Source organism: Macrotis lagotis, chromosome 2 (genome assembly GCF_037893015.1).
Source record: "Macrotis lagotis isolate mMagLag1 chromosome 2, bilby.v1.9.chrom.fasta, whole genome shotgun sequence".
NCBI lineage: Eukaryota > Metazoa > Chordata > Mammalia > Peramelemorphia > Peramelidae > Macrotis > Macrotis lagotis.
The window spans coordinates 324,963,347-324,980,274 of NC_133659.1; the positions used below are offsets into that span (position 1 = coordinate 324,963,347).

A 16,928-nucleotide genomic window follows, 5' to 3' on the forward strand; every position below is an offset into this window, starting at 1 on the left:
TCTTGAGATTTTCAGTGGAGTAAAAGAAGGATGTGTCCTTGCTCCCATGATTCTGAACATGATGTTCTCAGCCATGTTATCAAACACTTTCACTGAGGATAAACACAGCCTCAAGGTCAGCTACCACAGGGATGGTAAATTCAACTTGAGTTTTTGTTTTTGATTTTTGCAAGGCATTGGGGTTAAGTAGCTTGCCCAAGGCCACACAGCTAGGTAATTATTAAGTGTCTGAGGCTGGATTTGAACTCAGGTACTCCTGACTCCAGGGCCAGCACTCTATCCACTGCACCAGCTAGCTGCCCCACACTGTACCACCTAGCTGCCTCAGTAGCCAAGACCAAAGTGGAGGGAGGGTTGGTGTAGGATCTTCTGTTTGCAGATGACTGTACATCAGTGAGGCCTCTGAAACTGAGATACAACAAAGCATGGATCACTTCTTTGCTACTTGTGCTCATTTTGGTCTAACAATGAACACCAAGAAATCCCAGGTGCTCCATCAGTCAGAGCCCCAACATCCATATGTGGATCCATTGATGACTGCAAATGGAGAAGTTTTGAGTACTCTGGACATGTCTACTTCCCTTGGCAGTGTCCTTTCCAGGGAGGTTCACATTGACAACAAGGCTGACAACTGCATTGTCAGAACTAACTTATTTGGAAGGCTCTTAGAAGAAGGTATGGGAGAGAAGGGGTATTAGACTGACCACCAAACAGAAGGTCTACAGAGCCATAGTGCTGACCTCATTGCTATATGCCTGTGAAACTCGGACAGTCAGGAAACTGAAGCACTTCCATTTAAATTGTCTTAGGAAGATTCTGAATATCACCTGGCAGAAGAAGAAGCATTCACTGAGGTCCTTTTTTGAGCTACACTGCCTGTCATTCCAACATTATTGCAGAGAGTGCAACTATGATGGACTGGACATGTTGTTAGAATGCCAGAGGTAGACTTGCCAAGAAGACTATTCTATGGAGAATTCATACGGGGCAAATGCTCCCAAGGGGGTCAGAAGAAGCGGTACTGAGACACTCTGAAGGTCTCATTGAAGAACTTTAGAATTGATTGTACAGCATGTCCTGGCACAGGACCACCTAGCATGGTGGTCCCTCATCAGTGAGGGGGCTGTGCTCCATGTGGAAGGCAGAATGGAAGCAGCTCAAAGGAAATGTGGCATATGTAAGTTTAGAGTTCCCACCCCAGATGTTCACATGGGCTGTTTGTGCCCGACCTGTGGTAGAGTGTTCTGGGCTCACACTGGGCTGATCATTCACAGTCAGACATACTGTCATTTGTCTCAAACATTATAATGTTGTTTTGGTCCTCTTTGATGATGAAGGACAAGACCCAATCAACCAACCAATCAATCAACTAATCTGTTGCTGTATCTTCCCACCCTCAGTTCCCACTGGGTTACTCGGGGGCACCAGTCACTAATCAACAGTCTGACAATACTAAATTTATTTCTTTGCAAAGTCAGTCTGCAGTCAGTGGTCTTACCAAAAATCCAGCCCCCTCACAAACCCCAGTAAAACCAATTCACAGCCTATCTCCTTCTTGACCTGCAGCAGGTCCTTCAGGACTGTCTAATTTAGCCCAGCAAAGTTCCATCCAGATGGAAATTCTTCTGCATTTGGTCTAGCTTCTGCCGCTAAGCCTAGCGATACTACAGTTCCATCTAGAGTTGGGAACCAGACTGACAAAACCACAGATGCTTCTATGAATAAAAGAGCAACCGAGAATCCACCATCAAGTGGAAAAGTCATGGCAGTGACTCAAGACACATCATGGATCTCATATTGTATAATGAAGTTGGGACTTCACAAGATCAAAAGAAAAAACCAGCTAAATCATATGCCTGTATCAGCAGTGAGTCTGGTCCATTACAACCCTAGCAGCATGCCCCTTTGCAGCGGGTGGGGGGTGCCCACAAGTGGACCATCCCAAACAACTGTATACTTAGTTCCTACAGCTCCAACCACACCAGCCAGTGACTACAAGACAAGTGGTTTACACTACTCTTCCTGCACCACCAACCCAGGCTCCAGAAAGAGGAGCCCTTTTGCAAAACTCTACCTATAGGACAGGGCGATCTGCAACTACATACATTATGAATAATGGACTAACCCTTGGAACAATAGCGCATCACCAACCCCTGCAGGTGCATCCTGAGCCATCTTATCCTGTGTACCTGAAACCCTGCAACCACAGTGTTTGCCCCAAGGAGCCACTGGTACCTCCATTCCTCAGAAGCCACACTTGTAGTTAGCTCAAGTCCAAAGCCAGAATGGCATCATTCTGTTATGAGTATCCTGGAAGTGAACCACAGCTGTGCCAGCACAAGTGAGGGTGATGATGATGATGATATGATGGTGTTTGCCCTTTGTTCTCAGACATCAGGAAGGTTATGCCATGACAAGTAAGTGACTTGGACTTGAGTGATGGGGTGTGTTGTGCTAAGTCACCAGCCTCACTTTCTCCTCTGGAGACATCTGGGTCCAGTTGCTAGATATGGAGAAGTTTTGAGTACTGAGGACAAGTTTGCTTCCCTTGGCAGTGCCCTTTCTAAGGAGGTCCACATTGACAATGAGGTTGACACTCGTATTGCCAGAGTTAGCTCAGTATTTGGGAGGCTCCCAAAGAAAGTGTGGGAGAGAAGAGGTATTAGACTGACCACCCAACTGAAGACTGGAAATGACCCTGGTTGCTTATCATGAAGATCCTGGTGCCACAATATCATCACAGTGGAATAAACTTGGGGAGGTAAGAGTACTTCCTTTGCCTAAGGCATGTGCTCTCACTCACTTTGTATCTGGCAGCAAATATTACTTTGGTGTCCAAGCCAGGGGCATTGGTGCATGTTTTGAACCTCTCAGTGATCCCAGTCAATACATCTATTTCTCTTTTAAGAGTTCCATATTTAGGTCTTGTTTTTAATCTTGTGCATGATTTTTACTGTAACATCCACATTCTGCAAGATTTCTTGAACAGATGTGTGTAATACACTACATACTACATTCATTTATATCCAAACATAAAAAACCTCTCAGTTCACAAATAAAGGCATTGGGAACAGGAGGGAGAAAATTACCCAAGGGGAAGAGTGGTGGTGTTGGGGAGAGCTCTTTTTGCTAGCACATGAAATGGGCTACAGATGAAGCAGCGACACATTTCCTCTCTCTATTTGAGTATGAAACAGGCTCCCCCCACCCAACCTCAGCAGCACTTGGATGTTTACTTGGATGTGCCATCTCCCTGTTCAGACTCATTTCTGGATATGAAAGCAGCTATGTCTCACTTCCCACTGGAAGTTAACTTTGTGTGACATACCAACTTGGGGTGAAGTCTGTTTGAAGCCTCCCATCCCTGGGGGCTTAAGCCATCTCTCTAACACATTTGCTAGGGGTCTTTATTGGATCTTCCTGAAGATTTTGAGTATTATCTCTTTTCAACAAAATTTATGACTCTTTAAATGCCTTTAGCCAAGTTTTCTAAGGGGCAGAGTAACGGGGATGACTTCTAGAGGAAAAGCACATATTTGGAAGAGGAAAGTGTTTCTAGGTGTGCATGCCCATCCCTTCTAGCTTACTGGAGGATATAATGAATTTTCTGTCTCTTATTTCATCCATGAAGTATCGCCCTTGTTTCAGAAATGAACATGAACTACTGAGACCCAGAAAACCATCAGAAAACCCCATGTCAAGGATCTGTTTGCTTCCTAAATCTATGGGGGGAAAGGCTTAGGGACTATTTCATTGCTGTAGGGAATGTTCATGTGAGGAAACTCCCTTTACTAAATGCAATATTCTGAGAAAGGGCTCATAGGCTTCACCAGATTATTAAAGGTGTCCATTACACACAAAAAAATGTGAAAACTTCAACCTTAGAAAGTTGCCAAGAGCAGTGACATACATGTTAAGGATCTTGTGTAGCCACACACCCAGTACTGTCAAAGGCAGGTCTTGGACTCACAATTGGAGGCTGAATTTGCTTTTCCCTCTTTCTTCTCTCCCTCTTCTCCCTCTCTCTCCTGTTCTCTTTTCTCCTCTTCCCTTCTCTTTTTTCTTTTCTCTTCTCCTCTTTCCTTTTTTTTTTTTTTTTTAGGTTTTTGCAAGGCAAATGGGCTTAAGTGGCTTGCCCAAGACCACACAGCTAGGTAATTATTGTGTCTGAGATCACATTTGAACTCAGGTCCTCCTGACTCCAGGGCCGGTGCTTTATCCACTGCGCCACCTAGCCACCCCTCCCCTTTCCTTTCTTTCTCTCTTCTCTCCTCTTTTCCCATTTCCCTTCTCTTACCCTCTTTTCTTCTCCCTTTTGCTTTCTCTCCCCCTTTTTCCTCTTCTCATTTCCCCTTTCCCTTCTCTCCCTTTCTTTCTTTTTTCTTTTCCTTTTCCCTCTTCACTCTCTTCTCTAATTTTTGGTAATGTCTTCATGTGTTTTACATCACTAAAATTTTTCTTTATTCTCTTCCCTCTCCTCCTCTTACTTGCCATTCAAAGACTTCTTCTTTCAGAATAATGAAAAACATCCAAGTAAAACTGATCAAGACAGCTACTATATCTGCCACTGTCCATATCATTAGTGTCCATTACAATCCAACCTTTGGACTCCACACTAGTCATTGTATTTATCTTTGGTTGTCCTTGGGATCTATTAATTTTTTTGATAAAGACAGATAAAATGCAAAAATAAAAATAGCAATCGATACACATACTGTAACTTTAAAAATGTACAATATTAGTCATTATATATTGTTTCCCTTGTCCTGCTTCTTTCTATCTGTCCATTCATACAAATCATCTCATTTGTTAAATTCTTTATCTTCATTGGCTTTTTTGGCACGACAATATTCATTAGATGTATATGTTACACTTTTTCACATTTTATTATCACAAAAAGTACAGGAGAACATTTTGACATGGAGGGGCTTTATTTCTGTAGGGTAGTGGGAAAGAGATAGCCTAACCTTTAAAATATAGAACTGGCCTTGTAGTCAGAAGATATCAGTTCAAGTCCAATTTCTGAAAAACATCAGCTGTGTGACCCCAGGCAAGTAAGTCATTTAGCCTCCCAGTGCACTAAGGAAACTTTGTAAGACTAACTTGTAGAAGGTTCTGAACTGCCCTGGTGGAGGGAATTCGTCACTGAGGACCTCCTACACTGGTGAAATTAAAAGTGTCATTAAAATAAGAAAAAACATTCTGCCTAGCAGAGAGATTTCTGGTTCAAAGGGTGTAAAGTTTAGTAATTTTTCTCCCATAATTCCAATTTTTCCCCCAGAATGTTTGGACCAACTCATCAACTTGAAGCTCCTGCTTTCCATAGAGTTTTAAACATATGGGTCCACAGACTAGCCATCTGACTCCTTTAAACACATTTTGTGTAAAGTGGAAAAATTATTTCATCATTGTCAAAAGCCTCCTTTCCAGGGGATATGTAACAGAGGGTGTCACCACTAGTGTAGGAGGAGCTGTGTGTGTGCATGTGTGGGAATGAGGGGAAATAAGCCTTTTCCAGGCAAGCAGCTGTGTTTGGAGCAATTTTGCTTTCAAGAAAGAAATAGGTTTTTATCAATGGGTCCATGCTGGCAAAAACCAAACCAGTGTCTCTGTGTCCCCTAGAAAAAGGTTTTCTGGTTACACCAATAATTATGAACAGCTCTAGAAGGAGTAGGCTGCCCATGAAAAACTTGTCCCTGCCTCACCTGTTCTGAAGGACAATTCTGACAATATCACACGGGAGGAAGGATTTTAATCTTTAATAAACACTAGGCACTTTGGGCAGCCGGGTGTCTGGTGCTGGGCCCCTGGAGTCAGGAAGACTCATCTTCAGGAAGACTCATCCGGCCTCAGACACTTTCCAGTTGTGTGACCCTGGGCAAGTCACTTCACCCTGTTTGCCTCAGTTTCCTCATCTATAAAGTGGGGCGAACCACCCCAGTATCTCTGCCAAGAAAACTCCAAATAGAGTCATTCTCAATGACAATAACCACACTCTTTTGACAAATATTCTCTGAATTGATCCTCACACCAACCCTGGAAGGAAGGGCTCTTTTCTTGTGACACCATATGGATCCACAGACCACCCATCTGACTGGTGTGAAGAATGAGTAAAAAACTTAGAGCACATCTAAAAATGGAGGCAAATGCATGTAAATGAGAAGTCCTTTCCAATGTCCAGACTATTTGCACACATCCTCATCCTCAGGAGGATTTCTGGGACCCCGGCTATGTAGAGCACATTGCATTGGACAACCGGCAGCAGGAACAGTGTATGGTGGTCACTTCTGGATGCCACACTTTGGGAAGAACATTCACTAGCGAGGGAGTGACCAGAGACTCGTAGCCAGAATGGGAAAGAGCCTGGAAAGAGCCAGGCAGTGAAGGTGCTGGGAATGTTAGTCTAGGAAGAAGAATCTAGAGCAAAGCAAGCAGGGGATCTCCCTGCCCAGAGAAACCTTGTCATCTTTCTGTATTGGAAGCACACTGTGGGGGTCCTCCATTCTGGCTCTTTGTGAACCCTATTTTTTTTTTTAGTTTTTGCAAGGCAAATGGGGTTAAGTGGCTTGCCCAAGGCCATGCAGCTAGGTAATTATTAAGTGTCTGAGGCCACATTTGAACTCAGGTGCTCCTGACTCCAGGGCTGGTGCTTTATCCACTGCACCACCTAGCCGCCCCGTGAACCCCATTTCTTAAGCCATTTTGGACTTCTAAAGGAAGTCTTTCCTTGGACACACCCTTGGGGCAGGAGCATGCATGGTGCCCTACATCAGACTTTAGCTGCTCCTAGGGGGACTACCCCTGTGACTTCTGCAGTGGGAAGCCACACGTCTGCCAGGTGTTAGGCAAGGCCCTAAATGCCACTCGCTCCACCTGCCAAGAGGGCGTTCTTAGGGAGTCATCCCTTCCTCTCTCTCTCTCTCTCTCTCTCTCTCTCTCTCTCTCTCTCTCTCTCCTCCTGGCAGAATGGTTCTGGTTTCTTCCCCCCCTCCCCTTCCTTCCTCTGGTCTGGATCCACGGGATCTCAGCTGCATGTTTCTGGACCAGGGTGGTCTTAGCTCCATGCTCTCGATCTCTGTTGTTCAAAGCCCAGTCACTGCCTTGTGGCCATTTCCTTTCCTTTCCTTTTTTTAACCTGGCTTTCTTCTTTGACATTGCTTTCTTCTTTGTCATTGCTCCACCTTCTCTTTTCACTTTATTCTCTTCTTAGAAACTCTCCTTCTTCACCCAGTTAGTGTCCTCTCCCTCCTTAGGGATCACTGGTGTCCTGCCTTCCCTTTAGCCCTTCTTTCCCTCCACTTCTGCTATCGGCTTGCACTTTGAGTCTCTCTTTCCCTTTATTTCACAGCAATACTGAATCTTACTATCTTGTTGCTTCTTGTTTTACTTTATTTTTTTTATTAGGTTTTTGTATCTTGTTGCTTCTTGAAGAACCTAATTTGTGAACTTTTGGTAGTAGCTTGTAAATGGTTTGTGCAGCCCGTGAATTAAAGTTTATGCCTTTCTTACCACCCTGAGTCAGAGTTTGGAGATTCCCTCCCTAATTGTCCCTCTTGGCAACAAAAGGAGCATTTTTGATATTTTCAGGTATTTGAAAACCCATCAATTGGACCAGGGAGGGGGTTGGCTTTGTTAAGGGCAGAAATAGGAGCCCTGGTGGTGGCATTCAGGAATGGGCAGCCGAGGGAAGGAGGGAGTCTCCTTTGGTGGAGGTCTCCACCTGTTTGACATTTTGTAGAGGGGATTCTTGGTCATGATCTCCGAGGTCCCCTCTGATTCTGAAATCTTTGAGGATTATGAAGGAGACCCGGTTCTCTCTCTTCTTGTGTTGAGGACCCTAGCTTAACTCTCCATTTTCTCATCTGAAAACCTAGTCTCTTACAGCTCTAAACCTATGGTTCCATGATCCCTTTTGGTTTCCTGATGAAAAGGAGGATGCAGACTTCTCTCCTTCTTGGTGGAAAATAGAGAAGCATGGCTTTCTTTTTCTAATAGCTTGGGGAGCCAGTCATATCTTTTCTCCAATTTTCTTCCTCTGTTCCTCTTGATCTTCCTGACTCCATCTCCATCTTCCTCTGCATTTTCTCTCCATTTTCCTTCCTCCCTTCCTCTTCCTTTCCCTTCTCCACCTCCTCCTACCTTTCACTCTCCTTTTGCCTTTGTCTCTCCTTTCCTCTTTCTTCTCAAAGTTGAGATATCTCTGTGATCTTGTGCCACATTGGCTCTAGGAGAGATCTCTTGTTACTACACTACTTTCAGGAATTCTTTTGTGTCTCACATTTTCAGGGCTGTTCTTAAAAGTTTCTCATTGTGGAGGAGTTATTTTTGATGTTTGTATTAAGCTGAGAACTTGCCTAAGAGCCTGTGAACTTGATAATTCCCATTAAATATGACTTGTCTTCCAGTTCTCTGGTTCTTGAATGAGAAGCACATCAGTGTAAAAGAATGATGATATTCACACTAAGCCAAATCAACCCAAAATAAAAACTTGGACTAGCACCAACAGAAAATCACTGCCGCTCTCTCTACTATACCAGCCATGGACCATGAAATAACTTCTCAGGAGTCGACCTGACCTCATTATTATTCCTCATAGCTCTTTATTCCATTTGGTGTTCGTCCTCTTCTCAAAGAGGAGGGGTTGCCATGGCATGCAGGTGAATTGGATTCCAGAGAAGGAGGACTTGAATGGAGGTCTTTCCTGGTTCAGAGGCCAACTCTCTTTCTCTGCCTCCATCTCTGTTCTCTGTTTTTGTCTCTGTCTCCTATATTGAATACTGTAGATATGGAATATTGAATGCTATAGGCTTTTCACCAGCTGATTTAGTGCCAAAACTCTATCAAGAGAATGAGAAACCAGTGAACTTTCTTCTTTTTCATTTTGCTTATTATTGCTCATTAACTCAAAGATGTATTTTTTATCTTTTTTTTAATTTTGAAATCATTTCTGAGATTTTTCCCCTCTGCCTCTACAAAATAAGCCCAAGATACCCTGTAAAAAAGAACTCCATTATGCTGAACAGCTCCCAAAGCCTGGTATTTTTAGTTTTAGTTTTTGGAGGTCTTTCCTCTTTCGATTCACTCCGAAATGATCCTTCGGTTGAAGGCCTATTAAAGGGAAAAAAAAAGTCACCCTCTGGCTGATCCATTGTCAAAGTTGAGGCTAGTTTCCTGGGGAAAATAATTCCCCTCCTCTGCAAACTTCCTGCTTTAGTCTGACTTGGGGCCTGCCCATCCCTCCTACTTCCCCCAAGTCAACAAAAACAAAGGCATCCACCAGGTCTTGAATTCCTTGGCTGATTGTACCTTGATTCCACCCGGAACTCTGTTCTCACTCGACTTGATTACAAGGTCATGTTTCCACATGTTGCCACTGGTACCAAAGGCACAGCCTTCGGGTAGGATCAGATTCCTGGAGGATTATCGGCTCATTTGACCAGTAGCCACTCACTTGGACATAACTCAATACATTGGCAGATGTCCCTCAAGGGCATGTCAGAGCTGACTAGAAGGAGGGACCCCCCTTCAGTTGGGAGAGACTCTGGCCAAGGCAGCCCCCCTCCTCAAGCCCCCCTTAGTCACTGGGGTCTGTTCCCTTCTTTCAGGCTGAGCCATGAAAGGAATCAAGTGAAGAGAAAGTCTTGGTGCTTGAGAATCAACTTGCATTGTAACCCGCAACAAGAGGGAGGCCATTCACTCGGACAACACACGTATGTGTGCACCCCTGGGACCTAAGAGAGGAACTCGGTCCTCCAATCCAATTAGGGACCTTACGGTCTTAGAGACTCGCGAGGGGGCTAATGCGTCCTAGAGAGGATCTGAACAGAACACAACTCACTCTGTCTCTGTCTCTGTCTGTCTCTGTCTCTCTCTCTGTCTGTCTTTTTGTCCGTCTGTAGGTCTATCTATGTGTCTCCAGTTCTGTCACAATCTCTCTCTGTTCTCTGACTGTCTCATCATCTCTATTTTTGTCTCCCAGTCTCTTAATCCATCTGTCTCTGGGTCTTGCTCTGTTGCCTTCCGTCTCTTCTCTCAGCAATTCTGGCTGTGTAACTCCTGCACCATGCTGTCTCAAAGAAGGAATAACACATTATAAGGGGGGGGGGCATAAAGGGAAAATTTAAACAAAAACAGCCTGAAGTTATTAACATATTTCTAAATTAAAATATCTCACAGAACTTACTTTTGCAACTGAAAAGAACACATTTTTTAATGGTCTTTTCTTAATTGGTGGAGGGTGAAAAGAACATGTTGAGGCGGCCACTCCTCTGGGGCAGCCCCCTCCACAGCAAGCTTGTCCACCTTCAAGTCTAAATTGAGGCCTCTTTCCCACGTCCACTGTCCGATTATGACCTCTGGGGTCCTTAGGATGAATCTGGTCCTTCAGCTCTGAATGTCTGGGCCCTCCATTAACGACGGCTCTTCTCTCCTGTCCCATCCTCTTTCGCCTTCCCCACTTTCTCTTCTCAGGTCGCATGACCTCATTGCCTTCAGCCAGCCCTCACATAAGCTTGAAGCCCTCCTTCAGCTTCCTAAAAGCGAGGCACCAGAGGTGACCCCGACTGTGGCCAGAGGCCAGGGGGACAGTCACCTTTTTATTTCCCAAAGCCCCGAATTTCCTAATGCAGCCTAAACTCAAACCCTCTGCTAAGCTTTCCAACGCCTAGTAAATATTCAATAACTGACTCCCTCCTCCGAATGTTTGCAGGACATAATTTTCAGTTTATTCTATGTTGTTAGTATTTCCCCCCATCATTTTCTTAAGTCTTGACAAGAAACAAAGTCATCTAGCAAGTCCTTATTGCTAGTTAACAAGGTGCAATGCTTATGTTGAAAATTTAACAACTGGCTTCCCAGTATGAGTGGGTTCTAGTACACCCCTGCATAGAGCAGCCAGTAGTACACTAGCATGGCCCCCACCCTCAATCTTTTTCTGAGATTTTTCTTTGGGGAGGGAAGAGCCCATCCCTCTGGTTTTTGGTGTGGGGAGCTCCTCAGTCAGGTAACTTTCTCTACCAATGCATATTGGCTCTATTCTGGATGATCTTGGAGGTCTTCAGATCTTGGAGCCGGGTGGGAGGGGATGTGTTGGGAAGCTAAATGACTGGCCCAGAGTCACCCTTACATTTGTAAAACTGATTTTTTGAACCCAAGGATCAGACTTTACATTTACCCCTATTATATCTAATCATAATTATCTAGTCTAGTATTCTAGCCTGTCCCTGCAGAAGAAAACGAGAGATTTGTAAAATACTTTGCAAATCTTAGTCATATAGAAATGTGATTATCATTCCTATCTTCCTAGCTGTGTGTCATCTATAAATTTGTCATCTCAGTCTTTTGTTAAATCAAATGTCATTAAGTGAGTCAAGAAATCCTTAGAACTCACTCCGTCCCAAACCCTCATTTTATAATGAGGAGACCCCCTCTTCCAGGATGCCATTCACGCTCTCCTCACATGTCTTGTGAGGGCTCCCCATAGAGTCCCAGAAGCCAGAAGGGGACTGTCCTCATCCTCTCTGCCTTCCATTTCCCAGCCAGCTGGTGTCCAGTCATGCTCGACTCTTGGTGACCTCAGAGACCCCAGCCCACCAGGCCCTTTAATCCTGCACCCAGTCTGTTCAGGCTTATCTTCACTGTATCCAGGATGCCCCCCCCCCAGCTCTCAGACCCTTCTCTTTTGGTCCCCCCACCATTTCCAGCACCAGGATCTTTTGTAATGAGTCCCATCTTCTCATTATGTGACCAAGGATTTAAGCTTCAGCTTCAGTATTTGACCTTCCCATGAATAGTTTAAATGAATTTCTTTAAGTCCAGGGGACACTCCAGAGCCTTCTCTAGTCAAGCAATTCAAAAGCATCGATTCTGCAGCACACTCCACTCTCATGAGAGTAGACATTTAATACACATTTGTTGTCTTGTGTTGTGTGGTGTTATGAAGTCAGAGGTCCGGTAGGACAGTAGAAAAAGTTTTATCTGGAATCCATGGATCTGGGTTCAAATCCTGACTCTAACTTAATTAATTACTTGGTTATCTGTAAAAGGGGATAATGCCTCATTGTGTGATTGTGCCACATGAGATACCCTTTGCCATCTGCATCAATGCTACCTATTGTGGCTTTTCTTTGGCCTCCTTGTTAAGGAGCCTATTCCCTCCCCCCCATCCCCCAGTTGGGGCCTTCTACTGTTTCTGCTGAATTGCAAGGTGATTGATTGGTTGATTGGACTGAACTACCCATGGGGGGGGTGGTCTGCCAGATTGGCCACATGCCAAGCCCAGTCTGGGTCAGTCGGAGGACCCCATCTAGATTGGCTGCAGCACGCCAGGGGAGCTCGAATGACCCAGGCAGCTCACCCATCACCTCGTAAATAAGGCCCCATGCCTCCCTCTGAGCTGCCCATCTCCGGCTCAGGATATTTGGAGTCTGTAGGTCTGTCTGCAAACATTCATTGGAGCCGGTGTGAGTGACATGCCGTCATCTTAGACCTCTCAGAGCCCACAACTCCCTCATTGTAAGGGAGACCGGGTGGGTTCCAGTTTGAAAGCAGTAGATCCCCAAAACCGGATTTACAAAGTGAAGGGTATTGAGCCTTCCTCCCCTTCTCAGACTTTGGGGGCCTGGCTGGTCAACCTCACACGAAACACCCCATCTTTCATCTGCTGCCTCTGCCCAGGGGAAGGTCCCCATGCCCAGGCCGGGCTCCCTCTCAGAGCCCAGCCCAAGGGACCTCTTCCCCCAAACTACAGATTTATGCTTCTTTTGTTTCTACTTAATGTGTGCAGGCCTGGAGAACAGAGACTGGGGTGCTTGTCTTTGAGTCTCCTCCTTGTCTGACTCACAGTAAACATTTCATAAATCCTTGCTGATCGATTTACAAATGACTTCCTTTAGGGATGAGGCCCTACTAGAGTTTCAATATGTTTGCGACTCAGAATTGTGATTGGCACCCCACCTTTGAGAACTCTTCCAGTTGGGTTAGCAGGGTTATGTCGGCCCGTTACCCAGGGGTGCTCACATACAGCTTGGCTTTTCTTTCAAAGTGTCCTAGGAGGTCAGTCTGGGCAAGGGGCTGCTGTGTATATGGGGGGGCCTTTTTCTTTTCTCCCCCAGGTGATCCTCAATGACGCACATATGAATTCATGGAGAGGCATGTCTTCTTTTAATTCTAAAACAAAAAAAGATCCCTTCAAGCTACTTCCCCTCCCTCTTTTCCTCCTTTCCTTCTCTTTCTTCCTCCTTCCTCCTCCCTCCCTCTCTTCTTCTCTTTATTTCTCCTTCCTTCCTTCCCTTCATCCCCTTCTTTTTCTCTTCCTCTCTTTCTTCCTCCCCTTCTTGCCCCCCTCGGCTCCCCATTCCCCACCCTCCATTCCAAAGCCCCATTTCTTTTCCAGGAAGGATTTTTTTTTTTAGTTTTTTTTTTGCAATGCAAATGGTATTAAGTGGCTTGCCCAAGGCCGCACAGCTAGGTCATTATTGTCTGAGGTCGGATTTGAACTTGGGTCCTCCTGACCCCAGGGCCGGTGCTCTATCCACGGTGCCACCTAGCCACCCCCTCCAGGCAGGATTAATGAAGTTCCGCCCCCCACAAGAGCCCATGCAGCTCTAACACACAACCGCTAGATGGGGCTCCAAGAACTAGGTTCAGATTCAGGGACTTCTGGTTTTTCATCGTTGAAAAAGAGGAGTTTGGAGGTCCCTTTAGACCAGCCCCCTTATGTAGTTGAGGAGGGAGCTGAGGCCCAGAAAGGCTGGACAAGCCCTCAGTAAACTCATACGTTGGAAGCTAGAAGCGGGGGGCTTTGTCCACCAACTGTAGAGCAGAGGGGCGGCCTCGGGGCCAGGGTCATGCGGGTGACCCTGGCCCACTGGCAGACCACCAGCAGCTTCTGAGCCATGGGGCTGGAAGGCGTCAGGGGCCCGGAGAGAGGAAGCCCCCTCCCCAGCAGCTCCTGTGGCAAGTACTGTGCCATGCCAACCCAGCTGGCTCCTCAGTGGTGGGGTTGGGGGTCAGAAGGCAGGCCTCGGATAATGTCTGGAGGCTTTTGGTCCTGGAGATGGAGAGCCTGGACTGGCCATCGGGAGCCCTGGTTCTCGTCCGGTCCGGGTGACCTTTGTAAAAGCAGGACTGCCTCAGATCAGGGTTCTCCTCCTTGGTGTGTGTCTTGGACCTTGTGGTCATTGAGAGAGGCCTCAAGACGCATTCCCAGAATGGGAAAGAAGGAGAAATAAAGAGAAGAAAGGGAGGGAGGAAGAAAGGAGAATCCGAATGCAGAAAGTGCAAAGGAAGCCAATTCTATTGAAATGAAAAATGTAACTTTTATTTTCCCATCCAAGATCATAGACCCCTTGAAATCCAAAAATGGACCCCCCCATCATGGCCCCAAGACCCCAAGGCCATTTTATCATTGTCCTTGCTCTGTGGCTCCATAGGCACCTGTGGATGGGCCCGCTGGAGACCCCCAGACGGCCTCCACTCTGCCCCCTCTCCAAGCCACCTGCTCTTTATTTTGCATTTAATCCTGATATACATTTATGAAAACAGCCTCATTCTTCAAAAGGTTTCTCTTCCCTTGGGGAGCACGCTATCTCCCCAACAGAAGAGAAGCCTTTTGTAGCACGAGGCTGGTTTTGTTGATGGTTTGGCTTTGTAGTTCCAGTGGTTAGCAGAACACTTGTCATATAGAACCGAGGTTTAATAAGTGCTTGCTGAATAATTGAAAGAGCCTTGCAGTCTTCTTCCCACTCTCTTTGATTCCCTCCATGTCTCTCTCCTTCCAGTCTCTCTGCTGCGATCTCTCAGTCTCTCTCTTCCCGGCTTTGTCTTTCTCATATTGTATCTAGACAAAATAAATATTGCCCTGTGTTCTTCAGAAAAACCTGAAAGGCTAAGATGATAGACACTTCTATCTTCCTTACCGTAAAAAGAGGCAGTCGATGCCTCTAGGAAAGGAAACGTGTAAAATGCAGCTTTTGGAAATGGAAATGAGATGTCAAGATGCTACTACTAGAAATATTTATTGAGGCGCCTATGGGACGCTCTACCAGCCTGGGAGAACAGGAGGAAAAAATGACCTAGGAACAGTCAATATAATAAGAAAACCCATTAACGGATAGCCTGAATGGAGGCAACAGATAAATCTAGCAATGATTATACTAGATCAGATATAAAAAGGTTTTTTTTTATTTAACGAAAGGATTCCCAGCAAACTCCCCGAGCTCATTCAAAATAGGATTCAATTTGAAAAATCAATTTTAATTCAACTTTTCCTGTCTGGGTTTTGCAACCAAGCACACCTGAATGGGGAATTCAGTCTTAAGCAGATCTCTCCCGACCCCTGCCCAGCCTCCTCTGGGCCTCCTTCCATCACCCTCCTCTCTGGGCCAGGGTACCCCAAAAAAGGATTGATTTAAAATATGAATGAGGATTCACATGGGTCTCCAAAGACCAACAACGACACCAAGACTTATCACCTCTGTGCAGAGGGAGTGGGGGGGGGATCAAATCCAAGGGATGAGTTTTCCCTGGCCCCCCAGAGCTAGGTTATGGAGGGAGGGCGACTTGGTAAATCAAAATCAGGACAAGATCATTTGAAGACGAGGGACCAGTAATAATCGGGAATGGAGGAAGCTTCTCCAGGAGCTGACATTGGAGCTGAGCCTTGGAAGGCTCTGAAGAGGCAGAAGAGAAGAGGGAAACAAAGGCACAAGATGGAAAATGCAATAGGGAGAACCTAAAATAGACAAAGGGGCTCGGACATAGAGAGCAGGGAAGTAAGAGAAAGCAGGAAGGGAGAAGAAGAAGAAAATAAGTCTTTTTGGCAGAGTAAGTTAAATCATTTTTAAAACTCAAGAGCCTGTTTGTGCCTTTTACTGCTACACCCTTTACTAATGATATCTCATTTTTTTTTCACCACTACCCTAGGCCGTGGGTGCCACTCTTGGAGAAAAGCTAAGTGACATAAAGCTAGTAAGTGTCTAAGGCTGGATTTGAACTCGGGTCTTGTGACTCGGTGGGTCAGTGGTTAGAACACCAAGCCCGAAGTCAGGAAAGCTCATCTTCCACTTCTTAGCTGGGTGAGCCTGGGCCAGTCGTGTCACCCTGTTTGTCCTGGGTTTCTCATTTGAAAAATAAGCTAGAAAAGGAAATGACAAACCACTCCAACACCTTGACCAAGGGAGCCCCCAATGGGGTCATGAAGACTGGATGGGACTTAAAAATGACTGAACCACAACTAACTGACTGCAGGTCCAGGATTTGATCTGTTGGGCACCTGGAAAAGACTGGAATCTGGCCACGAAGGGCTTTAAACCCCAGGCTGTACTGGCTCTCCCTCTCATCTCTACCATTCAAATGACCTTCAAATAGTGTCATAGAGGATGAGCGGTTTAGAGATGGCAGGACCTTCGAGTCCACCCAACCAAACTGACCTCTAACCGTGGACAGCCAGAGCCAAACCGAGAGGATCAGAGACGGGGGAGTTAGGGATCAACAGAAGTTTAATTGTAGGTGAGGGAATTGGCTTTCAAGCAAGGAGGGGAACTGGGGTCCTGCCTGTGGTAGGGGGGCTGCTTTAGGGTGGCCAGATCTCAAGGCTTACACCAGAGGCTGCACAGGGAGCCATGGCCCTGATGATGAGGACTCGTAGCAGTTCCATGACCAGAACCTGTCTGAGCTCAGAGGGCACCTGGTGCTGGTCAGAGCAAGGCAATGAGGAGGGAGATCATCCAGAGGGGAGCACCAAGTTCTGCAGAGCTTTGGAAAAGGAGGTGCCTCCTAACACCTCAACACATCCTCCTCATCATTTTAAGAGACTGGCAGAGCCAAGGTCCTAAGAAACCCAGGTGCTATGACTTCTAATATTCCTAGGCCTCAGTTTCTTTATCTATGAAATAATAATCCTACCTCCATCACAACCTATCTTCCAG

The 16,928-nt window shown here is 45.8% G+C and overlaps 1 pseudogene; it reads left to right on the plus strand.

The window, feature by feature from the left end:
- Positions 1 to 46: 46 nt before the first annotated feature.
- Positions 47 to 14,110, plus strand: LOC141512262 (activating transcription factor 7-interacting protein 1-like; annotated as a pseudogene).
- Positions 14,111 to 16,928: the final 2,818 nt, after the last annotated feature.